This window comes from Macaca thibetana, chromosome 6, assembly GCF_024542745.1.
Source record: "Macaca thibetana thibetana isolate TM-01 chromosome 6, ASM2454274v1, whole genome shotgun sequence".
In the NCBI taxonomy this organism is placed as follows: domain Eukaryota; kingdom Metazoa; phylum Chordata; class Mammalia; order Primates; family Cercopithecidae; genus Macaca; species Macaca thibetana.
In genome coordinates this window covers 136,387,685-136,415,154 of record NC_065583.1, presented here as the reverse complement: position 1 = coordinate 136,415,154, position 27,470 = coordinate 136,387,685, and the positions used below count along the sequence as shown (strand labels likewise).

The following is a 27,470-nucleotide window of genomic DNA, read 5'->3' as shown; positions in this document are numbered from 1 at the left end:
ATTGAATACTTCAGAATATATACTTACTAGACTCTACAGTTTTGTGCCACGTGTTAAGTCAGTATCCTCCTAATTGGGGAGTTTTGTCTGTAGGTCTTGGAACTAATTGAGCTAAATTCTGTGCTCCCAATGAAAAGGAGAGATGGTAAATAAACAATACCATGTGTGAGCCTAATTGGTTAGGCAATCAATCACAAGAAGTTTCCTCTCTTTAATAGAAGCTGAGTTTCCTGTTTGATAGACAAGGCCTCAGTGCCACACCCTGGCTTTCATTAAGGCATGAAACATTGTCTTATTGTCAGGTGATTCTTGCTCTCAACCAGGGAAACATTCTTTCCTGGTAGTTCATAAACCATAATTTAGTTACACACACCATGACTTGAATAGTTTCCTAGACTCAGAAATGGGGAGTCTGAGTCTTTCTTTCTTCTAGTTTATACCTGACTTATTTTTTCATAGACTTGTAACAAAATTGAGACTATAAAGATTATCCTATAAAACCCCTTTTATTACCTGTTTTATTATCCTTAGTTGGATGAGAAAACTGCAGCTTGGTGCCTACTGTGTAGTAGGTGCTTAATGAATCTTTATTGAACCATTAGATAGACCCAAGCTGACGTTGAGTCACATGGCAGATCTGTGATGGAAAATCAGTCTTGTAACTTCTTGCTCAAGGCCCTTTCTACTACATTACTATCCATCTCCCTTCAGCCTGAATACACACCTGTCAGCTACTGCTACAACTGCTCACAAAGGGGAAATTCCACATAGAGAGAAGAGAGTCACAGGAGGAGCTTTGATTCCTAAACATTTGCATTGGTGTCTAGCTCAGGCAAATAGTTGAAAAGCACCTTTAAAAAGATGTTATATTAAACAGAAGTAGGGCAAATGAGAACACTTCCTTTCATCACACACACACGTTTTCTTTCCTGAGTAGGAACCTAAGAGCTCCAGGTGGAAGAGGCATAGGCAGAGAACGGCCGATAGCAGGGCAGGTGGAAAGCAGTGACTGACATTTAGTTTAACCAGCCTTGGCAATGGTTTCAAGGGACACATCAAGCTCAAAGTAAGCAGGGGCTACAGGCAAGGTAAATGCTGTCTAATATTTGTATGAGGACTGGGAAACATCATAGAATTATTGCAACTCTCTCAGGAAGGGAGACTATGAGAAGGGATTGTCCACTTTTACCCACATCTAGGATGCCATGCCCAGCCCTTCTTGCCTTCCTCCCACCTCTGCCCAATAGGCTCCAGTCTATTCCAAAGGGAAATGTCTAACAGAATGAGTTAAGTATCTGCCAACTTTTTAAAAATACCAGCCTGGTCTGCTGGATCCTTTTCTGCTTGGGGACCTCTTCAAATGCTGCTGATTATCTTAACTCTGTTGTCATGTTCACCACTCTGGCCATTTTATCCGCTCCCTCTAGACCTCATGGGTTTATGTTTCTTCCAGAAAGCTTTCTAAAGAGACAAATAACATCAGTCATCTGCATATTAAACCAGAGGAGATTTATTGTTGATAGCCAAAATTATACTAATATATTAATTAGTAATACTTAATAATATTAGTCAATTAAGTATATCAGGAATGCTATACTTGCCAGTAGAGACAGCCTGTCAGTGGCTTCAGACTGTCAGCATTCTTTTGTGTCACCCTTCTCTTATCTTTGCTGTGTAACTGTCAGTGGGTGCAGTGTCCAAACTTAGGAAGACATCCAGGGAAAGTGATTTCAGAGACTGGTAGGAATGGGATATTAGGAACTGTGGGCTCTAACACTGAAAAATCTGATAGTTTTCTTTTTCTTTTATTTTCTCTTTGTCTTTCTTTCTTTCTTTTTCTTTCTTTCTTTCTTCTTTCTTTCTTGCTTCATCTCTGTCTTCTTTGTTTCTTTCTCTTCCTTTCTTCTCTCTCTTTCTTTCTTGCTTTCAATAATAATCACTCCGACGGCATCCTTTCCCTTACTGTCCCAGAGGGAGACAAAAACGATTATCAGTGGCAAATGGTACTTGCAGCAAAGCAACACCAAGACCTGGCTTCACACTCAGGACAGAACACTGCATGTCTTCCTCATGGTTGCCAGTGTTCTACATGTTCAGAGGAACTTCTCTAGTAATGAACTATAGAAATGATCCCTGAAAGTATAGTCTTAAATCTAGACATTTCTTTTCTTGAATCACGGTCAATATTTCTAATGACCAGAAATGCTGTCACTCAAATTGACCTGCAGATATGAATATTAGTAAGTCTAAGTGTGCAAAACATGTGTTCCTCTAATTGCTAAGAAGAAGAGAGGTGATGAAACAGCTCTTGACACAATGCAGAAAGTAGGACAACTCCAAGACTGGCTAGTGACAAAATTTTAAGGATATTTCCTGCCATCCCTTTACCCAAAAACAAGAGATATTTTCCTGCTGATAAAGGTCAGGTGTTTGTGCAATTCTAGCATCCAGTTTTTGTGTCTGTCCAAGTGTGTGTAGGCTAAGTGTTTGAATCAGGCCTTGAGAAGTTTTATAAAATTCTGCCAGATCATGATCCATGAGCATAAGGATTATGCTGATTTGTTGACCAATGCTTTTCACACCATCTAGCACAGTGCCTGACATTTAGTAGGCCCTCAATAGACACTCCTTTTGCAAAGTATTTTTAGTATTTTTAGCGTACTTTTAGTAGAGATGAAGTTTCACTGGTTTGGCCAGGCTGATCTCGAACTCCTGACCTCAGGCAATCTGCCCCACTCAGCCTCCCAAAGTGCTGGGATTACAGGCGTGAGCTACTACCTGTAATCCCCCCCCCCTTTTTTTTTTAGCGAAGTCTCGCTCTGTGCCTAGGCTGGAGTGCAGTGGCGTGAACTTGGCTCACTGCAACCTCTGCCTCCCAGGTTCAAGTGATTCTCTTCCCAAATAGCTGGGATTATGGGAGCACACCACCACCATGCCTGGCTAATTTTTGCATTTTTGGTAGAGACGGAGTTTCACCATGTTGGCCAGGCTGCTCTTGAACTCCTGACCTCAAGTGATCCGCCTGCCTCAACCTCCCAAATTGTTGAGATTACAGGTGTGAGCCACCGCACCGGGCCCTGAAACCTTCTTTAATATGATCTCAAGCCACCTTGATGAATTTCAACTTTCATCCTGTTTTATTTTGTTTATAGTTCTTATTATGATACAATTACCTTTTTATGTGTGGATTGATTGGCTTGTTTAAAATATAAATTCCATGGGGCACAGACTTTATCTAGTTCTTTGGAAGAACTGTGGTTCCTGGGATAGTGCATGGTGCATGGTAGGTTCCTAATAAACTTGTTAAATTAATGAATTTTTTAAAATGAAAGAATATGTTCTTCTAGGTGTACCCCAAGGAAAAGGAAGTTTGCAGCAAAAGCATTTCTTTTTGCTCATCTGGTTTAGAACTGGGAATCCTCTATGCCTTTCATCCCTCCTTTGTGTTAATCACATTCTTTAAAACATCTCTGTAGTTTCTGATATCTAATTGCCTTCTGCCTTCCCCTACCAATTCTCTCCCTATCCTTTGCTCTGGTAGAGAAGCTTGTTTTCCTCCTGTGGTATCACTTGCTGTTACCATGCTGTTAAGAGATCAGCAGCCCCAGTAAAAGCATAACCTTGATGGGCAGAAGGCATCAATATATTTTGAATCACTCCACTAAAAGTTTTCTCCGTATGGTTTCCACATCAGTTCCTAAGAGAACTGGAAACTAGTTACATATGCCCTACCTCTCTCACTCTCCAGTTTATCATTCAACATTCACAAACATTCCCACTCTTTAGCCTTGAGCCCTCTTAGACCACTTGGCCTCACTACCACATGCTTCAGTAGCCCTCTTTCATCAACTTAGCACCCAAAATGGTTCTTACTTTTCGTTAGGGCCTTCGTTTTCATTTAGGTCAGTCTATTACTTTATCAAAGATGGAGGTCTACTTTATCTTTCTTTAATTAAAGTCAATCAATAATTAAAGTATTTTAGGGCCTCAATAGCTAAAGTTCTTGCTACAGCTTCTGATATATTTTCATATTTAAATCAACTTGGAGGAATCTAGAATTCCCTTTAATAGTGAGTGGCACATATATTTACACAAACTTTTCATGATCCCTGATCTGCCACAGACTCCAAGAAGAGGAAGAGTTTACCATTTCTTATGTCACCAATTCTAACCATTAAAAATTAGCTCAAAGTTCACCATAAGTGTGGTAGACAAACATCAAACTGACAGATATATTCACCTCATGTCTTGGGAATCTCCAGGCCATCTTTATAAATGGCTTATATTATTTGTAGCTTGGTTTTTTCTTCACAAAGATTGTATGTTAGAGGACAAAGCATAATTTTTTGATTTTCAATTGAACACATCACAAGTCAGACCAGTGTTATACAATGCACTGCTGAGCTAAAAACACAAATCTCGGTATGACTTAATAAAGTAGGTCTCACTTTTGTGTCCATCCCAGCGTGCCTAAAAGATATCGTATACTCCCAGAGTTAATGGTGACCCATTATGACAGTGCTTCCTGTGTAAGGAACAGCTTGAATGATTTATTCAGTTAATTCTTATTCTCTGCCCCCCGCCACCAAACACACACATCTCATACAGAACCGAAATGTAGAATGAATCTTTATTTATCTACCCTTATTACTGAATAAGGGTATAGTTGTTATTTGGTATTCTTTGATTCCTAGCACGTATAAAATAAATACTCAAGTACCATTACTTAAACAATTTTGTGAGCAAAAGCCACATGCCACACAGTATCTGTGAGACTTTTAACAGAATGACACTTTAACACTTTAGTTCATGATTTTAACAAGCTGCTTTTATGGGGTAAGAAAGGTCAATGCTTTTATAAGACCAAAAGCTTAAATGCAGCCAAAAAGAATTTTGAACTGGAAAGGTGATGGCAAGTGCTTCATGCCCAGAAGAGATCATCATTTGAAAAATAAAATCAAAACTATAATTGCTTGAAATGAATAATGAAATTTTGAGAATGATTTGGCTCATTTCAAGTCATTGTCATAATGAGAAGGCACTATCAAAATTACTCAGGGAATTTTTCCATTGAACATTATATCTCTTCCCTCCAGCTTAGTATATCCTCATTTTCCAATCTCTATGTGTTTACTGACAGATTTTCCAAGTGATCATAGAGGCTCCTTCATTTCTACTCCTTCTCTTGGAGTGAGCATTACAAATTCAGTTGGCATTAAGGCATTAGATGATTAAAAAGAAAGTCTGAGTGGCTACTTTGAGGCCATATAGCATATAGAAGAAAAAAGATGACCCCAGAATTAACAAATCTGAAAATATAGCAAAGCAGCAAAAATTTATTAAAGTTCATCACATTCCAGGTAGCACATAGTGAGCACTATTCATGTGCCAGCTAGTTTATTAATTTATTCTCTATTTATTCATGCAACAAATATCTATTAATTGCCTAAAATAGATGCTCTGTATACAGTGATATTCCAAATAGAGTTAGTCTACACTATTTTACAGAATTCCCCAGCGGAAGTAAACTCCAACTGTCCATAGTGGTGACCAGCTCATTAGTGTTTCCTTACTGGCTATTTGTTTTTCCTTGACCTAGTCTCCTGTTCCCCTACCTGTGTTTCCGGGACAACCTTACAAATGAATAATTTGAATGCAAGTACTTATATGAAGGCTTGCTTCCGGGAGAACCTGAACTAAGACACCAGGTGAAGTGTACTTCAAGCAGAGGGAAAGGGAGATAAGAAAGCTCTAATCCTGGCCAAGAGCTCAGCATAGAGGGGCAGAGAAAGGGCAGACTGGCCAGAGCACAATGAGCTGGGGAGTGCCCTGGGGGGGACTGAAGCTGGGAACAATGGCCAAATGCTGCCAAGTCCTGGAAGCTGAGGTATCACTTTCTATTGTTGTAACAAATTACCATAAACTTTGTGGCTTAAAACAACATAAAGTTATGATCCTACTGTTGTGGAAGTCAGAAGTACAAAACAGGTCTCTCTGGGCTAGAATCAGAACATTGGCAGGACTGTGTTCCTTTCTAAAAGCCTAGAGGAGGATGCCTTTTCTGTCTGTCTTTTGTCGCTCATAACCCCCTTCCATCCTTGCAGCCAGCAGTGGTAAGTGGGTTCAGCGCTTCTGACAACCCCTCACTCTCTCTACTGTTCCCCTCTTACACTCCTCAGAATCCTTGTGATTACATTGGGCCCGCCTTGATAATCCAGGCTTCTTTCCTCATTTTAAGGTCAGCTAATTAACAACTTAATTCCATATGAAACCTTGATTCACCTTTGCCATGTGACCTAACATATTCACAGGTTCTGGATCTTTGGATAGGGGACGTTGTTGTGTCGACATTAACCATGGAAAGGGGCTTGAATTTTTCAAAGAAAGAGACAAACCGATGGAGAATTGTAAGCTGGAGAGTGATAGCATCTACTTTGTGTTTTTAAAACATCTTTTTTTGGCTCCTATTTGGTGAATCGATTGGAGGATGACAAGACTGAGAATGGGAGGATTAATTAAGAAATTATTGCAAAATTTAGGGGACAAGCAGTGGTAGAGGACTAAGATGATGGTGTCAGAGCTTTTTGGAGGTTCAATGAACAGAATTTGGTGAAGGATGAGATCAGGGCCAAAAGAAAGAGGAAAGTTTCAAAATTAATTCCCAGATATCTCTCTTTAGCATTTGAGTGAATGGAGATAATGGAAACATGGGTTTAGAAACATAAAACATTCAGGTTTCAACAAGCTCATTTTTAGATGCCCGTGAAATATATAAACGAATATAATCAAGTGCATATATATGAGTCTGGAATTCAAAACTGAAGTCTGGATTAAAGGTATACATTTTTGAGTCACAGTCATAAGATAATATTTATCACTATGGGAATTAGTGCAGTCACCACAGAAGAGAGAAAGGTGAAAAATGAAGAGGACAGGACCAGTCTTTTAGGAGTAATAGCATGTACCCCTGGAAATTATCTGTTCATTCTGCTATTCGTTGTCTGTCTTCTCCTCTTTCTATTTTTGCTCTATAGAACCTCTGTGTGCTGTTCGAATCTTCTCATTCCATACCACGTGTCTCTGGTCCTTTTATATTTTCCATTGATTTCTTTTTAGGCTGCCTTTTGGGTAATTTTCTCAGATTTGTCTTCCAATTACATAGTAGTCTGTGCCTAATCTACTACTTAACACACCCATTGAGTTTTGTAGTTGTTGTTGTTGTTGTTTAATTCGGTGACTGTACTTTTATTCCAGAAGTTCCATTTGGTCCTTTACAAAATTTGAGTTTCCTGTTGTCATATTTTGCTTTTCTTGTCTATTTCTTCTACGCCTTCCTTCATCTTATCAAACATTTACATTTTTCTTAAAGTCTCTTTTAGAACGTTTAATTTTTTAGTTCTTGGGGATACAATTGCCCCCATTTGTCATCTGCTACTTACTCCTCAGAGTGATTCCTTTCCTTAAGTGTTTTGTGATGTCTGTGAGCTCCATCCCAAGAGGGCTTATATTTGGCGGAAAGTTTGTGTGCCCTGAGCTGTATGCATTTTTCTCCACAGTTGTTTTTGCTCTGCCTCACTTAGCCCCTGGGAGTGCACCAGCTATGTATTAGTTTTAATGTGAAGAGTCTAAGCTTCGACATTATTTTTCATGTCTTGTTTTTTTCTTCCAAAGATTCCAAGCTGACAGCATATTTCTTTGCCTCCTTTCCAGGCTGGGAGGATTGGGGTTTTCTATTGCCCTTTTCATAGAGTTATGAATAGCTGGTTTTAGACTTGATAATCCCCACATGCAAAGAGTTTGTGGCTGGATCCCCAAACCAATATTACCTTATGGGAAGTAGAACCCCAGCCACAGCCACAAAGAATATATTCCAACCATTATTCAATTTTTTTAAAAAAAAGCTTTATTGAGGTGTAATCGATATACAAAAAGCTGCACATTTAATAGATACAATTTGATCAGTTTGGACATAGGCATACACCCATGAAATCATCACCACAATCAAAGTAATACACTTATTAATCACCTCCAAAAGTTGTCTTGTTCTTCTCTTGTTTATTGTTTCGTTTTGTTTTGCTCTGCTTTTTGTTGTTATCAGAACACTTAACATGTGATTTATCCTTTTAACAATTTACCCCAGCTTTATTAAGGTATAATTGACAAATAAAAATGTTATATATATTTACAGTGTACAATGTGAGGTTTTGATATATATAGATATACCTTGTGAAATGATTGATTCAAGCTAATTAACATATCTATCACCTCACATATGCTTTGGTCATAAGATCCACTCTTTTAGCAATTTTCAAGGATGTAATATATTATTATTAACTACAGTCACCATGCTGTACAATAGTTCTTTAGAACTTGTTTATCCATTTAACTAAAAGTTCACCCCCCCTTTATCCAACATGTTCTCATTTTCCCTCCTCTGCCCTACCCCTAGCAACCACCATTCTGCTTTCTGCTTCTTTGAGTTTGGCTTTTTTAGACTCCACCTGCAAGTGAGATCTTTCAGGGTTTGTCTTTCTGTGCCTGGCTTATTTCACTTAGCATAATGTCTTCCAAGTGTATCCATGTTGTCACAAATGGCAGGACTTTCTTTTCATAAGGCTGAATTGTATTCCATTGTATATTTATACCACATCTTCTTTATTCATTCATCCATCAGTGGACACTTGGGTTCATTCCATATCATAGCTATTGTGAATAATACTGCAATGAACTTGGGAGTGCAAATATCTCTTCAACATACTAATTTCATTTCTTTTGGATGTATTCCTAGAAGTGGGATCTCTAGATAATGTGGTGGCTCTATTTTTAATTTTTTGAGGGAACTCCATACTGTTCTCCATAATAGCTGTGCTAATTTACCCAAAAATGTACATTCCCTTTTTTCCACATCCTCACCAACACTTGTTATCCTTTGTCTTTTTGATAATAGCTTTCTAACAGGTGTGAAAAGATATCTCATTGTGATTTTAATTTGCAATTCCCTGATAGTTAGTGATGTTGAGCAAATATGACTGATTCATATATGTGCTGACCATTATATGTTTCCTTTTGAGAAATGTCTTTTCAGGTCTTTTGCACATTTTTAAATCAGGTTGTTTGTTGCCTTGCAATTGAGTCGTTTGAGTTCCTTACGTAGTTTGGACATTAGCTGTTTATCGGAAATATGGTTTGCAAGTACTTTCTCCTACTCCATAGGTTGTCTCTTTACTCTGTTTATTGTTTCCTTTGCTATGGAGAAGCTTTTTAACTTGATTCAATCCCATTTGTCTATTTTTGCTTTGTTGCTTGTGCTTTTGGGGTTATGTCCAAAAAATTATTGTCTAGACCAATGTCAAGAAGCTTTTTCTCTATGTTTTCTTCTAATACTTTTACAGTTTCAGATCTAATGTTTAAGTCTTTAATCCACTTTCAGTTGATTTTTGTATGTGGTGTAATTAAATGTCTAATTACATTCTTCTGCATGTGAATATCCAGTTTTCTCAGCATTTATTGAAGAGACTTTCCTTTCCCCGTTGTGTGTTCTTGGTAACTTTGTCAATGATCAACTGACTGTAAATAGATGAATTTATTTCTGAGTTCTTTCTTCTGTGTCATTGATCTTTCTTAACAAATTTGTAAGTTAATAATATAATATTGTTAACTATAGGCACTACTTCGTATAGTGTATTTCTAGAACTTATTCATCTAAAACTTTATCCCATTAAACAACCCTCTCTTTCTTCCTCCCCTCAGCCGTGGCAACTACCCAAGAAGGAAGAAGTGAAATGAGCTGTATTTGTAGATGACATAATTTTACATGTAGAAAACCCTAAAGACTCCATACAAAAAAAAGTTAAAAACTATTAGAATGAATATGTGAATTTGATAAAGTTATAGGATACAAAATCCGCATACAAAGTCAGTTGTATTTCTATATACTAACAATGAACACCTAAAAAGGAAATTAAGAAAACAATTTCATATAATAGTATGCTTAGGTATGAAGTAAACCAATGAGGTTAAAGACTTGTATCCTGAAATTTTAATTCTTTCACATCTAGCTCCGCTATGCTACCTTTGAACTCCCTCTGCAGTAAATTTCCCCTCTTAGTTTACTGCTTGGCTGTGTATCCAAGAATTCTATGACTGGGTTGATTAAAAATCCCCACTTGTTAAGTGAGAAATATCAAACAATTTTTTTTTATATAGCTGCTACCAATTGTGCTGTATCCAATCCTCTTTCCCACTGGACATCTACCAGAAACTTTGAAAACTCCTCAATCTGATGTTATCACTTTTCAATTAATAAAATGATCTCATTTTTACTAATTCTTAAGATTTTTCATTACAGAATTATAATCTCGTACTCACAGCTCTTACCTTTCCTGCTAATGTGATGAAGCCAGCTTGAGACAGCTCACAAGAGCCTACTGTGCACATCTCTTTCCAGCTCAAAGTTCAGTGATGTGCTATTGGAGTTTGACATTGGCCATGATGGGAGTATTTACACTATGTCAATAATCAAACATTACAAGTCACATTTTCCTTCTAGAGAACCAGTTGTTAAACATTTACCAGCACACCATTGACCCGTCCCCTCAAGACTAAAGATGTGGGTCCATTGCCAGTTTCTGTGTGTGAAGGATGTTGAAGAGTAGGAAAAAAATATCATGGACTTGGTCTCCTCTTGCTCACCCCATCCCTCCTCTGTGGCTAGTAGTCTCATTTTGGTGCTGGAAGAGGGTTTTCCATTGCAAGTTAAATGTTTGCTTCTGTACTTCAATTTATGTCTTTTATGTGAACTTCTATATTGGTGGTCATGAATTTGCCATCACATTTCTGTTGGTCATCACGACTGACCTAGGCCTTTGTCTAGGTCTTAGGTAAGTGAGGCCCAACAGGTCCTAGTGATGTAATACAATCTCAAAGAGATTTCAAGGCAACACCCAACTCTTTGAGACTAGGTTACATATTAAACTGATCCCAATTGAGTGCATCCCACCTGAATTCCTCTGACACACACCTCTTTGCCTCATGTTGGAAAGAACCATTATATGATGCACCATCATATGTTTGTAACTTCTCTTCCCAACACTAGCCCTGAAAACTCGAATGGGATCTATCTTCCTTTCCTTTCATGAGGCAGTCCTTTTAGCTTTGCTTCCCAAACATGAAACCATGCTCTTTTCGCAATTTCCAACCATGAAACAAGGTTTGAGCTCCCCTTCTTGCACCTAGACATCACAAGCAATTCTCTCAGTTTGCAAATTCTGCTAACCCTAAACAAAGACCCCATTGCCTTCCCCAGTTCTCCTCTTATATCTCTCTTAGGCAATAGCATTCTATCTCTCCCAAGTGAGGACAAATGTCCAGTCTCATGTTAAGAATCAGATTTTCTTTTACATGGTCCTTGAAGAATGTAGACACTGTATTTTCAATAGGACCCTATTTCTGTTTACCACACCTTATTTCAATATCTCTGTTACATGTAATCTAGTAGCTCATGTTTTTTGAGCAGTGGGCATTGGACTTTACATGAACTCAGTATCAGGAGAGAAAGTCAAATTTTACTTCTATTTTATTGAATTCTGTATTGTTTGACTTCTAATATCTGATATGGTTTGGATATTTATCTCCCCAAATCTAGTGTTGAAATGTCATCCCCCAATGTTGGAGGTGGTCCTTTGTGGAAAGTGGCGAGTCATGTGGGCAAATCCCTCATAGTTTGGTGCTACCCTCATAGTAGTGAATGAGTTATTGCAAGATCTGGTTGTTTAAATGTGTGTGGCACCTGCCCCCCTGACTTTTGCTCCCGCTTTTTCCATGTGATGTGCAAGCTCTTGCTTGGCCTTCTGCATGGATAAAAGCTCCCCGAAGCTTCCGCAGCAGATGCTGGTGCCATGTTTCGTATACAGCCTGCACAACCATGAACCAATTAAATCTCTTTTCTTTATAAATTACCCAGTCTCAGGTATTTCTTTGTAGCAATGGAAGAATGACCTAATAAAATATCAAGCATATTTTACTTTTATAAGAAAAAACTAAAGTAATAACATGTTCTTAATGCACCTGTCACCAAAGAGTAAAAGAAAGCAGCCTAGAGGTATTTTGTGTTTGGAAAAGAAGACCTAATATTGTAATTCTAAAACTAAGATATTGTATAAAGTGAAATGCTAGTTGTAATGTTTTGACCAAGTCAAAAAGTGGGTTAATTTTTCAATATGAAGTTATATAGTATACACACTTGGGATTCCACATTTTAAAAAATTGCTCCTTATACTTTTTCTTAGCCAATTCTTACATATGAAAGAGAAAACAGACAATTTAATTATGTATAAAAATTTTAAATTGCTGCTGAAAAAGTCTAGAAAGAAAATTATAGTGGTGGTGGTAGTGAAATAAAAAATGAATGGAGAATTTGATAGGAAAATCATGGATTCTGTACAGACCTTAAATCTTATATGTAAACTAAAAGTGAATTTAAGATAATAAGAAAGGAAAGAAAGCCAAAACGCCTTTTATACTATCAGCAAAGATTTCTAAGACATATCAAAGAGAGAGCATTGGTTTCATAAACTTAGATCAGTGGAATGAAATGATACACATGCCTCACAGAATGACAGTTTTAATATTAAGCTGCTATTATATTCATTAGAATAATGCTAACTTTTATTACAAATAAGGCAGAAATGTATTCTGGCCTGAAAGTAATATAGACATATTTGTTACTCATGCTTACTAGATGTCTGAAGAAAGGTTGATTGACACTTTTCAACATAATCATCCAGAAGCACAGAGTGATGGAAGCTTTGTTGTCTTCAACAGATGTTTTCCAGAGTCATCCTGGGACTCTTCTCTATCCGAGTCAGAGGGAAAAGGAGGAGTATGGAGGTCTATTTATGGAAAGTTTATATGGTCCAGGACTATGAGTGGAGCTTTTTTCTATTCATGGTCCCTGGCTAAAGCTCAGTCACAAGGACATTTTAACTGCAAAGGAAATTAGGAAATATGCCCCGTTTCCAGGGAGGAGAACATGGATTTGATAAGCAGCTAGCATCAGTAAGTGTAAACTAGAATTGTCTCCTCTGTAGACTGTTTAAAACAGAATAGCTCTTCATCTAATTGCAATAATACGCGTGTAGTCCCACTTAAAACAAAAGTACGGACATCACCAAATGCTCTCTAAAAGACCCTAAAGTTCTCTAATTTTTGGAAAGATGTTTGTATTTTTGGGTTTTTAAAAAACACATAAAGGAAGTACAGGTATAGAGATTATGAATGAAGCAATGGGAAGTTAGAATGTCATGTTGACAGGGGATGTGGAAAGAGAAAATTATGGGGACACTAATAGGAAAAAATTGGGAGGGTATAGGGAAAGGGAAGGACATGAAAAGTAAGGGAGAATACTCTTATTATTCTGTGATATGCTGAGAAAGTATCAAAACAAGAATGAACAGAGTTCCAAGAAGTTACAAGAAAAAAATCACAACCCATTCAATACCACTTTTTCCTAACTTTGTAGAGATAGAGCAAAAAGATTTGCGGATAGAAACATGCACAGGCTCACAATGGAGAAGCGTCTACCACACTGGCCTCAGAGCTGCCCTGGGAAGTCAGCAAGTCAGAGCTGATGTTACTGAGACCCAATAATTGCTTGGTTAATATGTACTGAAGTCACCTGCTTATTGCAACAATTTGAGAGTCCTTACTTGATACTTTTATTCAATTTTAATTGTTTCACTTTCTGTCTCTGGAGTCCAAAGCAAATAAGGCACTTGATGATTGCTTTAAAAAGGTTTCTTTCCTCAAATAATATGAGTTTCTAGCTTTAAGAAAGTCATAAATCTTGGCGGTAGATGCACAAGGAGTCTGCATTTTGTATGCGACTTCTGGACTTGCCCATATCCTTGTTTGTTTAGAACACTGACATGATGATGCAAAGCCACACATACCCTTGTTAACAAAGGTCAGCAAAGCTGCTGATACAAGCTTTTTATTAACTTCTGAAGCCAGGTGTTTATCCTGTCTCCAGCTGCTCAGCTGAAGGCTTATTGCAGGGCATATCTGCTACTTTGTTTTGGTTAGGCTGGCATCAAAATAATTACATTCCAATGGGATCAGGAAAGACCGTTAAAATGGATCTTCAGTGAGAACATTGTTCACTATCATTTTGCAACCCTCTTCTCGATTGTGAAAGTCAGTGTAAGCTAACAGAACTGCAATCTTATGGCCTGGACGTCAACTGAATGTTTGCAGGGCCCATGAAACGCATTTTTATTCCTTCTACAAGAAGACAGCAAAATGTAGATGAAAGACAAAGACTTCAGTTTGACACTCCTCTGCATCTCCATTAGCTCAAAGATAGCTGACCCAAACTTTACCTTTAATGTGTGGTCAATGGCAGTCACTGGAGTCAAAGTTAATGTTTTAGTATCATGACTTGGCTAGACTGCATATGACTTTTGCCCCAATTTTTTTAAAATAATGATTCAATTACCCTGTCCACTGAAGACATGTAATACAAAGAAAAAACTTACATGCTATTGTCTACTGATGATTGAAAGATAGTTGTCTGAAGACCCACAGAAGTTGGAAAAGGATCGGGAACTCCACTAAAACAGAAGATTTATTATTTTAATAATCTTCAATTTAGAGATCAGATGGATACATACATGAGCTCTATACATTCATCCACAACGTATAAATTGCTGTGTGTGGTTCATTTTGTTTTGAATAAATAATTCTTGAAATAGCCATCTTCAGAGATGGTTCCCAATGATCCCCACTTCCTAATATTCATGATCTCTTACAGATTTCTCCTTTTTATCACATTAGGTTTGTGTGAACAATAAAATGCAGCAGAAGGCATAGTGTGATAGTTTTGAGACTAGATTATAAAAGACATGATGGCTTCCGGTAAAAAAAAAACCAGGGTCAAACTACACAATCTTTTGATGTGACTTCAGCAAGATCAAAGCTGGTGCCTTGGAGTAATTGTTTAATGTTTATAAAGTCTTTCTTAAGGGTGTGTCTCACAGATACTCTCAAACAATAAATCTAAAACACTTAAGAGTTTTGTCCAATAGTTGTCTCAGCAGAAGACAAATGTAAAGGACTTTTGTCAAAGATGTTTGTGGGTGTGGCTTTTATTTAATGGAGTGAATCCCAGTGAGTTTCACAGAAAACTCACAAAGTCTTTAAGATTATCATATTCACAGAAACACCACAAGCTTGGACTGCAAGGGATAAAGATACTACAAAATGAAAAATAGGCTTTGGATTTCCACATTTGTATAAGCAATAAGGAGAGTGAAAAAGCTACTCACATGTGAACACATGCTACTTTTTATGAGGAAATGAAGGATGACTCAGAGGGTAGAATCAAGAGATTAATAGCATGGGGCTAAAAGCCATAGAGGATTATTCCAAAGTATAAATCCTAATCAAGAATCTGCCAACTTGTGCCCAGCGGATTTCATAATTGCTCTAATCTGGAGACGCCTGTGCTTTTTATTTCCTTCTTTATAAATGTCAGTATCAGTTGTCCTATGCCTGCCCCTGTTGTGTATTTCGTGTTTGGGGGAAAATAACTTGCTTCTTTTGTTTGTAAATCTTTGGATTAAAATAAACAATAATCAAGAATCTATGGTTATAGAATTACACACAATAAACCTCTTTCACAACTAAACCATATTTAAATGATGATATTCTGGACTCTGAAATCACACTGATATAGGATGAGATTTGGGGGCTTTTGGAAGGAGGGAGTGTATTAGGTATTGGGAGAAACTTGATTAATTGGGGGCCATAGAACAGATCGTGGTAGCCAGCCTTGAGGATGGCTGCAACGATCCATTCCTCCTCATGTTTGTGCCCTTGTGTAGCTCCATTTGATGTTTTATCAGGGTTGGTGTGTGTGACCAATAGAACATGGCAGACCTGATGATGTGTTACTTCCAATGCTAGGTTTTTAGAAGTATCATAGATTTTGCTTCTCTCTTAACCATTTGCTCTGGGGGAAGCCAGGTGCCATGTCATAGACAGTCCTTGAAGGGGCTCGTGTAAATAGGAACTGAGACCTTCTAACAGCTGTATGTATGAGCTTAGAAATGGGTATTTCAGCTCCAGTCAGGTCTTCAGATGTCTGCAGTCATGGATGACATTTTGATTATAACTTCATGAGATACTCTGAGTCAGAACAACCCAGCTAAACCATTAACATATTTCTGACCCACATTCTGTGAAATGCTAAATATTTGTGGTTTTAATACAGTAAGTTTGGAATATTTGCATGTAAAAATAGATAATCTACTATTAGGTCGGTGCAAAAGTGATTGTAGTTTTTGCCATGGAGAGTAATAGAATTAAAAAACACTATTTAATTCACATTGTATCCTGAGTAGCAGTTAACCAACCATCCTACACTTCAGCAATTGTCCGTAACTTACTTGTTCTAAATTAGTGTCTTATCTAAAGGTAGAGTATTGTGACTATGGAAGTAGTCCAGTCTAAGAATGCAATTATATTCATTACCACTATGAGGAACTTGAATAAGGGAAAGTGGTAGCCATTCTCAAATCATACATTTTCTTTCCAAGCAATATTTCGAGTTATTTTATTTGTTTTTGTCCTCTCAAATGATAATACATTTTAGCTTTCATGTATTAAGTTTCCGAATATGCAGATAGTTTCAATTTTAAAGCTCAACCTGACATAATCTGCTATTGGAGAGGAACTCTGATTAGGTTACTTGGTACCAAGCAAATAAAATATGAAAACGAGAAGAGAAATTAGTTTGAATTAGTATAACATAGATATATTGTATCCTGGAGACACTGGCAAGGGATATCATTGGCATATGCATACACAATGTGAAAAATCTAATCATCACTGAGGATGGTGATATTTCCTTAAAACATAAAAGAATAGACTATACATCATATTTCTTTTGTAGGTTAATACTAAAAGCAGTTATTCAATTAAAAATTTTGGGGTTTTGATTGATTTTTTATGTCTGTGGTTTCACAGAATAAACTTATTTGATCACTCTTAAAAATTGAAAGGGATAAAGTTTTTTTCAATTAGATATGTTTATATCCATTGTTCTCTTGAGGCAAAATGTATTTGGTTGCACAAATACAAGTGTAGCCTATGTTCTCTATACAGTCTAATTTGTAAGGCCCAAAAAAGATCAATTAGAAAAACAAGCCATTATTCTTTACCTTATGGATTTTAGTTTATAAAGATTGGATACTGAGAATTTCCTCCTCGTCCTCCTCCTCCTCTTCTTCTTCATGTACTTTCCTTGATGGCAGAGTAAACTGCTATCAGATGAAAGAGGTGATAGGTAGAATAATGGCCTCTCAAAGATATCCTTGGCCAAATCCTCAGAGTCTATGAACATGTTACATTACATGGAAATGAGGCACTAAGGTTGCAGGTGGAATTAAGTTTGTTAATCCATTGACCTTACAATATAGAACTTGTGGCCAGGCATGATGGCTCATGCCTGTAATCCCAACACATTGGGAGGCCAAGGTGGGACGATTACTCAAGCCCAGGAGTTCAAGACCAGCCTAGGTAGCATAGTAAGATCTTATGTCTACTAAAAATTAAAAAAAAATAATTAGCTGGGTGTTGTGGCAAGTGCCTGTGATCCCAGCTACTCAGGAAGCTGAAATGGGAGGACTGCTTGAGCCTTGGAGGTTGAAACTGCAGTGAACCAAGCTTGTGACACTGTACTCTAGCCTGGGTGACAGAGTGAGACCCTGGAAGAGGGAGGTATAAAAAGGAAGTCACATTTTAACAACATGACAGAGACTCAATTTGCCATTGCTGGCTTTGAAGACCAAGGAAGGTGATATGGTTTAGCTGTGTCCCCGCCCAAATCTCACCTTGAATTGTAATAATCCCCACATGTCAAGGATGGGGCCAGGTGGAGATAATTGAATCATGGAGGTGGTTTTCCCCCATACTAGTCTCATGGTGGTGAATAAGTCTCATGAGATCTGATGATTTTATAAATGGGAGTTACCCTGCACAAGCTCTCTTGCCTGCCACCTTGTAAGATATGCCTTTGCTTCTTCTTTGCCTTCCGCCATGATTGTGAGGCTCCCTCAGCCATGTGAAACTGAGTCCATTAAACCTCTTTCCTTTATAAATTACCGAGTCTTGGGAATGTCTTTATTAGCAGCATGAGAACAGATTAATAGGAAAGGGGACCATGTAGGCAGCCTCTAGAAGCTGGAAAAGACTCTACTGGTGCCTCCAGAAAAGAATTCAGCCCTGCTGACACCTCAGTTTTGGTGCATTGAGATGAATGTGGAATTTCTTACCTGAAAAATAATAACTTTGTGTTGTTTTAAGCCACTAAGTTTGAGATAATTTGTGACAGCAGCAATAGAAAATAAATACAGATGCTGTCAGGATATTGTAGAATACCAACACTTGGGGGAAAAAAAATAGGTTCTAGCCACATAGCAGACAGAAAGTAACACAGCTAAACTTCATGCCAATCACTTTGAATTCTAGATAAAATGTTACAGGCCTTTACAGTTTATATAACTAAGCTTTAATGAAAGAAAACAAAAATCTGTTGGGTTGAAATTTTTTAAAAAAGAATTTAAAATCAAGGAAGAGAAAAGCCCATAACCGGTGGGAATTTGAACCAGATACAAGTTCTCTATGACTAGTGGTAACAAAATGTTCCAGGAGAAAAAAAGAAATGAGAAGTTAGCTTTAATGTGAGCATACAAGGGAAATTTTTAAATAATGGCTGACATGAAAGCTGGGGACTGAACAAGGAATGAAATTTCACCAAGTTGATGAGGGAAAGAAGAGCATTGCAGACAAAGTGAAGACATTTGGCATGAGGATGGAAGGTATATTCAAAAAACAACAGTGTGTTTGGTGTGGGATGACCTAGAAGCTTATTATTGTTTGTTAGTTAGTTTGTTTGTTTTTGTTTTGACTGGGTCTTACTCTGTCACCAGGCTGGAGTGCAATGGTGCAATCACAGCTCACTGCAACCTCTACCTCCTGGGCTCAAGCGATCCTCCCACCTCAGCTTCCTGAGTAGCTGGGACTACAGGCATGCACCATCATGCCCAGCTAATTTTTGTATGTTTTGTAGAGACAGGATTTCACCATGTCGTCCTGACTATTCTTGAACTTCTGAATGCAAGCGATCCTCCTGCCTTAGCCTTTCCAAAGTACTGGGATTACAGCCATGAGCCACCATGTCCAGAAACCTAGAAGTTTAAAAGGAAAAGTATATTGGATCCAGATTATGCAAAGTCTTGGATGTCTTGCTAAATAGTTTTGGCTCTATTTTTATAAGCCAAAGATAACAAACCAGAAGCCATCAGGTGTGTTTTAGTTGGCTTCATAGTGCTTTTTTCTGTATGTGTTTAGATTATTACCATTATTTGTAATTTGAATTACAAAAATTAAAACATTAAAAAGACTGGGAGACAGACCTGACATAAAATTCTAGACATCCAACTTCTCTGTGGAAAACAAAACAAACAAACAAACAAAAAACCTAAAGTGTAAACAAATGATTTGACCATCTTGCCACATTGGGTCTCACTGCAATTGGGTAGAATTGAGTAGTTGCTGACCCTTTAGTCTGGGCATGTATTCTTCAGTTCACCACAGTTTACAAACTCTCCTCTTTCCCTAATGTGTTATATCTGTCCATTTCACCACATATTTGTACCTGCTGGACACACCTAGACATTTGTGTTTGTAACCCTTGTTGTCGGCAGGTGATTACCATCGAAGGATTTTTAAATATCAAATCTGCTTTAGAGGCCAAGATGGGTGGATCACCTGAGGTCAGGACTTCAAGACCAGCCTGGCCAACATGGTGAAACCCTGTCTCTACTGAAAATACAAAAAAATTAGCCAGACGTGGTGGTTCATGCCTGCAATCCCCACTACTTGAGAGGCTGAAGCAGGAGAATCACTTGAACCCGAGAGGTGCAGGTTGCAGTTAGCTGAGATCATGCCACTGCACTCCAGACTGGGTGACAGAGTAAGACTCCGTCTCAAAACAACAAAAACACAAAAATTTTGCTTTGGGAAGAAAACCTTGGTAGTAATGTTAAGATGCCCTCTGCATTCCTGTTGTACATTATATGTATTTCTGTATTCTTTTTCACTTCTTAAATACCTGTATTATTTTTAAAAAATCATTTGTACATGGATAGCTCTACAAAATACTTCTCCCAGCCCAAAACTTCAAATCCTTTGCACATGTCCTCCATAAAGAAACAAAATATTTGTACTGCACACCCATTCAAGTCTAATTTTAAAAAACATTTAAGATTAAAAATCAAATATTATTTTTCTTTCCAGAACTTGTTAGTAATTTTAAACCACAATGCAACATACTTAACGGCATTTCTTTTTAAACATTAGCTTATTAGATTATTTTATGAGAAAAAATCAATTCAAGGCCTCAGGGAGAATATTATATTCTGTGTCTGAAAGCAAAAGACATTGAAAAACCCTTTTGTTCCTCTGGAGTTTGTGATTTCAACATAACCAACAAAAATAGCACACAGATTGACTTCCTACTTAATATTAGGCATTGTTTTGTTACTTTTGGACTGCAGCTGAAACGCTATCTAAACTTGAAAACGGTGGGTGAGTGGAAGTCCAGCACAGAAGAGGGTCAAGTCTGGGGACAGGCGGATAGAAGCTTTCTGAGCAGTGGAGTAAGAAGAGCCCAATCCCTAGGATCCCCCATCATGGCAGGCTCGTTTGGGGTGGAAGACAGTTTATTGCACTTAACACTGAGTTACAATAATCTGTTTATGTTGTTTGTGTTCTTTGCCAGGCAGTGAAATTCTTATAAAGGGCTAGAGATGTTTTTCTCATCTACCTGTGTGATTCCCTGTTACCTAACATTGTTTGGCAAGTAGTAGATACTTAGTATTTATCAAAATGTACTGAATGAAGGATAAGAATGGGTAAGACACTGAAGGCAGAATGATCAGTAGGTGGACTATGACGTCATCCTAGTGAAACAGGAAGAGGGCCTGAATTAGGATGGGCCTATGATGAGGATAAGAAGAATATCACTGTCAAAGGTATTCAGAAAATATAATTAATTTGTTTTGGGGGGTTCTATGGTTTGAATATGTCCCCCAAAGTTCATGTGCTTTGGAAATTTGATCCCCCATGCTGCAGCAGTGTTGGGAGGTAGTCATCAGGGCATAATAGGAAGTGGTCATCAGGGCATAATGGTCGTCAGGGAACCAACCTCATGAATGGATTTATGCCATTATGGTAGTAGTGGGTTTGTTATTACAGGACTGGTTTGCTTAGAATGAGTCTGGCCCCCTCTTGCTCTCTCTTTCTCATTCCTCTGCCTTTTCCTCTCTCCTTCTGCCATAGGATTATGCAGCAAGACAGTCCTTACTGGATGTTAGTCCCTTGCTCTTGAACTTCCCAGCCTCCAGAACTGTGAGATATAAATGTCTGTTGATTGTAAATTACTCAGTCTATGCTATTCTGTTATAGCAGCACAAAATGGACTAAGATAGAAGGTAAAGGAAAAGAAGAAATAAAAAATGTCTCTTAAATCATCATCATACCATATGGGATGACTTCTCATGATCTATTATTCACCAATCCAAAGAGAGTGAGTAATTACCACATCCAAGGACTTCAGCCTCCCCTATTCCATGGAGCATATAGTCACAAAATTTTTCTACTGGGAGGCAGTTGAAAAGCTCCAGGCTACAGATTGGAAGACCTGGATTGATCAAGTCTCAATTCTCCCCTTTACTTATCTATGGGTCTTGTACAAATAAGCAGCCTCTTCGATGTTCAGTTTCCTAATCTATAAAATGATGGTAGCCTAATATTGCTCTAATTTATTAATATGGCTATGAGAGAATAAACCTAGCTTAATGAGAGTATTTTGTAAACCATGTTATGTTATACAAATATGTTACATGCCAAACTCTGCTAGTCACTAGGGATACAAGAATAAAATAAGGCATAGACCTCTAGCTACCCAGTTTAAAAGAGACTTTTAAAACATAGTGACTTTTAAAAATCACTTTTTAAAAGTGACTTTTAAAATACAGTTGAACAGAACATAAGAATATTTAGAAATGGAGATAAATTTAAGAATATTTAACCATGGTTTTATTTAACACTTTCTCAGCATTCTTCCTAGAAGAATAATTTTGCAATGAATATTTTGCAACCTAGGACTATGAATTGTAGGATATTAAAGGTTCTTTGGTGGAAGGGTTTATTTCCCCATTTGGAGGTTATTTTATTTGTTATGTGAACTGAAGTAGAAATTGCTGATGATATTACTGGATGGTTGATTTTTAAATAGGTTCTAGCCACACAATCTTTTTAAAGATTTTGAAACACTAGAGGAATGCTTAATAAACCTAAGTACATTTTAAGTCACTTACAAGATTCTTCTAACCACAAACATCTTCTCCTGCGATGGTCATTATGCTACATATTTGGCCGTTCTTTGGCACTGAAAAATCCCCATGGAACAAAGATGGAAATAAGAAATAGTAATCCTATAAAATTCAATTAGGATGAACGTAGGTACTCAGATAACTTCCCTGGTCATCTCTGTCCTCTTCCACAGATAAAATACAAATACATTAAAATCCACTTAGTATGAGAGCATCTCTGATAATAATGTGTTATATTATCTTAGTAATTATGTGAGGAGTGAGAGTAGCTTAATTTCAAACAGCTGACCTATGTGAAGCTGCAGATAAAAATGCTATCAATTGAGAGTCGGGTCATGAATACATCTACTCTGCCAAATGAACCACGTTGCTTCTAAATGTATAATAGGAAAATAAGATTTACATTATTTAGCCACAGAGAAATTTAGGAAGAAGATTGAAAACAGATCTAAAAGCATTACCCCACCAGCCTCTGAATTTGTATGCCCCTGTTCATACTGGAATAATTAACTGCCCATTTCCCAAATATCAATACACAGTAAGGCAATGTATCTATAAAATATGGATGTGTATCTTTAAAGTGGAATTTTAAAAAACTCTAGGGGCACTATGGAAATGGAATATTTTGTCAAGGCAAAGATAAATACTATTGATTTGGAAATACAAAACACTTTACATTGTTAGGGACTACAGATGACCACCAATTCAAAGTGACAAAAGTGACTAGGAAGTTATTGGCTTAAAGTGATTAACAGAAAGTCTGAGAATGCTGTCCTACCAGAATAGGATGCTGGGGAAAGAAAATGGCTTTAATCAAAATCTCAGTAGATGAATCTATTTTTTTGTAGATGGAGTCCACTGTTTAGAACAGTACTTTTCGATCCAATACACTTTTTGAAGGCATACTAAAAAAATGTCCTTTGGTTCTATTGGGAAAAGCTACCTTTTACACAGAGAAAAGTAAGTAACATGCCAACGACAATTCCAGTGACAAAGAGAACACTGCCTGCTTCTATTACGTGTTCCTTCACTCATTCTGTTATTTATTCCCTTCTGTCTTGATTCCTTCATTAATGAGAATCAATTAATGAAAGTGCCTGCTGCATTTAGAAAAGCCAGAGATGATGGAGAGAAGCACAGAAAAGGAAGAAAAGTAGTCAATTCAATTCACACAATCTCACAGACAACAGAGACCAGTATGAGGAAGAAGCAAACTAGTCAAGCATGTACCGTAATGGGGTACAGAGGGAGGCAGGGCAGGGCAGTGTGCAGTCACTAGGTATCATCTAGGGAATATTTTCTATATGAATCAATTTGGGATTGGGGTTCTAGTTGGGTACACATAGACACAAAGGTGGCAATAGACACTGGAGACTACTGGGGTAGGGGAAGAGGGAGAGAGACAAGGGCTGAAAAATTACCTGTTGGGTACTCTGCTCACTACCTAAGTAACGGGATCATCCGTACCTCAAACCTCAGTGCCATGCAATAGCCCCCGTAACAAACCTACACATGTATCCCTTGAATCTAAAACAGAAGTTTAAATTATTTAAAAAATTGAAAAATAAAAGTTTGCTGTTGATATTAAAAAGGAAGGAAAGGATTGGAGTTCTAAACAAAAAACATGATGGAAGAGACACCTGTGATTATGAGATGGCCAGCCAGAGCCGGCAGCATCATTTGTGGGATCCAGTGCAACATGTAAATGGGGTCTCACTGTTCAACAAGCAGGACAACATGTATTTTCCTTTCTTTTGCTGTCCCTCTCTCTCCACCTTCACGTGTTTTTTTCTTTGCTGTTAGCGTTGTGCTCCCTGAAGTGCAGGAATACCCCCAGGGACATTGCAGAACTTCACAGACTCTGGGACCTCCTTAGGCGACACCGCACGCAAAGTATATGCATCCAACCCTCCCTCCCAGGTGCAGTTGCCCAGGAGCCGAAAGGTGGCACACGGTCGGCTGCGGTAGCTGAGTGTGGCCATGGGAGTGTGCGGCTGAGACCCCAGTCCCGAGCGTGGGGAGGCCTTGGGAGGCGGACTACCCGTGAGCTGGGCCCTGGCACATGCTCCATGGTCCCATTGGTCTTCACTTCCAACATGAAATTTTAAAGATTAAATTAAGAATTTTCAGACTGACAGTGGAGCCTACTCTGGGTCCTTGTGAACGAAAGGCACCATGCAACTGCATGGTCACCCAACCAGCTCAAGAATTGCAGAATCAAGGGGGAAAAACAAAGAGGCAGAGTGGAAATTACCATGAACTTTACTGTCCGTGTAAGAAACTTTTTCAAGATTAAAAAGGAAAGGTCACACACAGTTCCATTAAAAAAAAAAAAAAAAAGAAAGAAAAAAAAGAAATAGAGTCATGTTTAGATGCACACCGGGAAACTTTGAAGGTAAAGGGGGAAAAATCCTATACCTATTTACCTATTCAAGTACAAAAATAAAATAAACAGGTTGCATACAAAAGAACAAAAATCATCCTGACGTTAGATGACTGTCAATCCTAAAGATAGAAGATTATTGCAGAATATAGTTTCTCAACATTACTGGGAAAATGCAGGGGGCTCAAAATCGTTGTCTGCCAAAGAGAGACAAATTCGTTCAAGTAACATTCTCAAGTAACAAAAAAAGTTTGCTGCCCATTTATTCTTTCTGGGGGAGCCGGAGACCCTATTTAAAATGTACTCTATCTGGCTAAGAAATTAATCCAAATCAAGCCATCGAGAATGTGAAAATTCTTTTATATAGTGTCTACTGGTGGCTACTGAAAGAAATTAAAAATGTAGAATTAAGTACAATTTTTTTCCTAAATCTGTATTTAGTTTTGAGTTCTCCCAGAAGTAGGCCCAGAGACAAGAATTCCAGAGAAAGTATATTGATTTAGGTTGTCGAGAACAGGTAGAAGAATATGAAAGAAAAGAAAAGCAACCAAGAAAGGGTAGATTGTCAAGCCAGCTTCCAGGAGGGTAACTGGCATTTAGTGCAATGGGGCAATTTTGACACAGCCTGCAAAACGCACTCGGAGAGTTACGGCACCCCGAGGGCAGGAGAGCTGGAACGTTTATACATCAAGTCATTGGCTCACCAGTCATTGGCTGGGGAATCAGGAGCGGGTGCTTCATCTCTTTCCCCCCATTGCTTGGTAGATGCAGCGTCCAGCTGTCGGAAACCCGGAAGTCGGCAGGAGGGCACTGCAGTCGTGGAGTTCCAAGGGATGGTAGCGTACTGGCTCAGCTGCAGTCTGGTTATGACACCAAATGCAAGTAACCATGACCAATTCTGAAATAAAGATTTGGTGGTTGTAAAAAATGCAAAGGATAAACTGGCTTACAGCTCCAGATTAAATGAGTAATACTGGGAAGTGATGAAGCGCTGAGAAGACAGAACAAGGTAAATTTTTGCCAAACTCCCTATCACTTTATAGAGGAGGAACAATGAAAAGTTATGGCCTGTTGAAAATTATAAAAATGTAGGTTTGGTTTAACATATATTTGGCAAAATTAAAGGCAATAGAATAGAATTAAATATCATTTTCTATATATATTGTCATACAAAATAAAAGGAAACAAACACAAAGAAAATATAGCGCAAAGAAAAGTAGAGCAGAGGTTAGGCCATATGTTTCTATTGTAGCTATAAATTCCTGTGAGTTAACTGCTCTTTTCACACATACAAATGCATAAAACAATTTAACAAATTTTTTTTTAAAAAAAGGCACCTGTAGACCCATCGCCCTGATCAATAAATAGAACATTGTCAACATCTTAGAGGCCTTCTGTAATCCATCCCTAATTACAACCCTTTTGCGTCTTCTTAAATATAACAAATATTTTTCATTATGTGGTCATCTCTTCCTTGCTTTTACCATTTTAGAATAATCCCTAAACACAAAAGCTTAATATTGACTGTTCTTGAACCTACATAGTCAGAATCATAAAGCTTCTTTTGGAGTATACTGTTTGTGAGATTTACTCATGTTGTAACATGTAGCTATAGTTCATTCATTTTCACTGCTATATACTATTCAATTATGTGACTCGATCAGTTTATTTCTTCATTCCACTGTGATGGACATTTTGATTGTGTCTCTTATTTTGTGCTACTATGTGTAACATTAGTGTGGTCTATGATATTCATATATATGATTGGTGAACATTTTTACACATTTCTGGTGGGTAAAATACTGGGAATAGAGTTGCCAGGTCATAGGACATGTGTATGTTCCACTTTTGTAGATATTACCAAATTCCTTTCTGAAGTGTTTGCACTAGTTTACACCTCCGACAGTCACAGATGAGAGTTCCCATTGCTCCTTCACCTTGGCTGTTTCAGTCACTTTATTTTGATGTTGGTCATTCCAGTAGGTATATGATGATATTCCATGGGGTTAATTTACGATACCTTTATGACTCTTTTCATATACATATCAGCCGTTTGTATTTCCTGTTGTATGAGGTGCCTGTTTGACCTTCTTGCAAAAATTGTCTTCAACCTGGAGCTATAAAAATCCTAACTCAGCAATCATTGGTCATAGAGGAAATACTAGCTAAAATTACAGAACTTCTAGAAAACAGTCAAATTTATGGAAAGCAAGAAAATTAACATGAAAAGAAAAATTCAGAGTCTTCAATACTTAATTCAATAGGAGAAGAAATTAAGAAAAAGAATGAATTACTGACTAAAATACTGAAAAAAGCAAAAAGAAAGACTTTAAAACATGAAAGCAGAAACTATGAAGTTAGAAAACAGAAAAACAATAAAACTAAAAAACATACCCAAATACTGGTTCTTTCAGAAACCCAATAAAATATATACTCATTAACTACTTTAAGAAAAAAAAGTACAAATACATGAGATAGCAAGTAAAAATGAAACATGAGAAATGTAAATAATTATGAGAAAGGCTTTGTACAATTTCATACACATAAGTTGAAAATCTGGATTAATCAAATAATTTCCTGGGCAAATGTAGTTTGAAACTAACTCCAGATGAAGCAGACGATGTGAAAGG

The 27,470-nt window shown here is 37.6% G+C and overlaps 2 long non-coding RNA genes and 1 other non-coding gene across 3 annotated transcripts; 1 reads left to right on the top strand and 2 right to left on the bottom strand.

Moving 5' to 3' along the window:
* Positions 1 to 1,935: 1,935 nt before the first annotated feature.
* LOC126957836 (small nucleolar RNA U3) lies at positions 1,936 to 2,149 on the bottom strand. The gene has a single exon (XR_007726987.1). It is a non-coding gene; the product is annotated as a small nucleolar RNA U3 (small nucleolar RNA).
* A 5,731-nt stretch (positions 2,150 to 7,880) lies between these two features.
* Positions 7,881 to 10,475, bottom strand: LOC126956713 (uncharacterized). Its single transcript, XR_007726459.1, has 2 exons — positions 10,378 to 10,475; positions 7,881 to 9,567 (listed from the first exon to the last, which is right to left on the bottom strand). It is a non-coding gene; the product is annotated as an uncharacterized LOC126956713 (long non-coding RNA).
* Positions 10,476 to 21,376: 10,901 nt separating this feature from the next.
* Positions 21,377 to 25,681, top strand: LOC126956712 (uncharacterized). Its single transcript, XR_007726458.1, has 3 exons — positions 21,377 to 21,649; positions 23,306 to 23,417; positions 25,606 to 25,681. It is a non-coding gene; the product is annotated as an uncharacterized LOC126956712 (long non-coding RNA).
* The last annotated feature ends 1,789 nt before the right edge of the window (positions 25,682 to 27,470 follow it).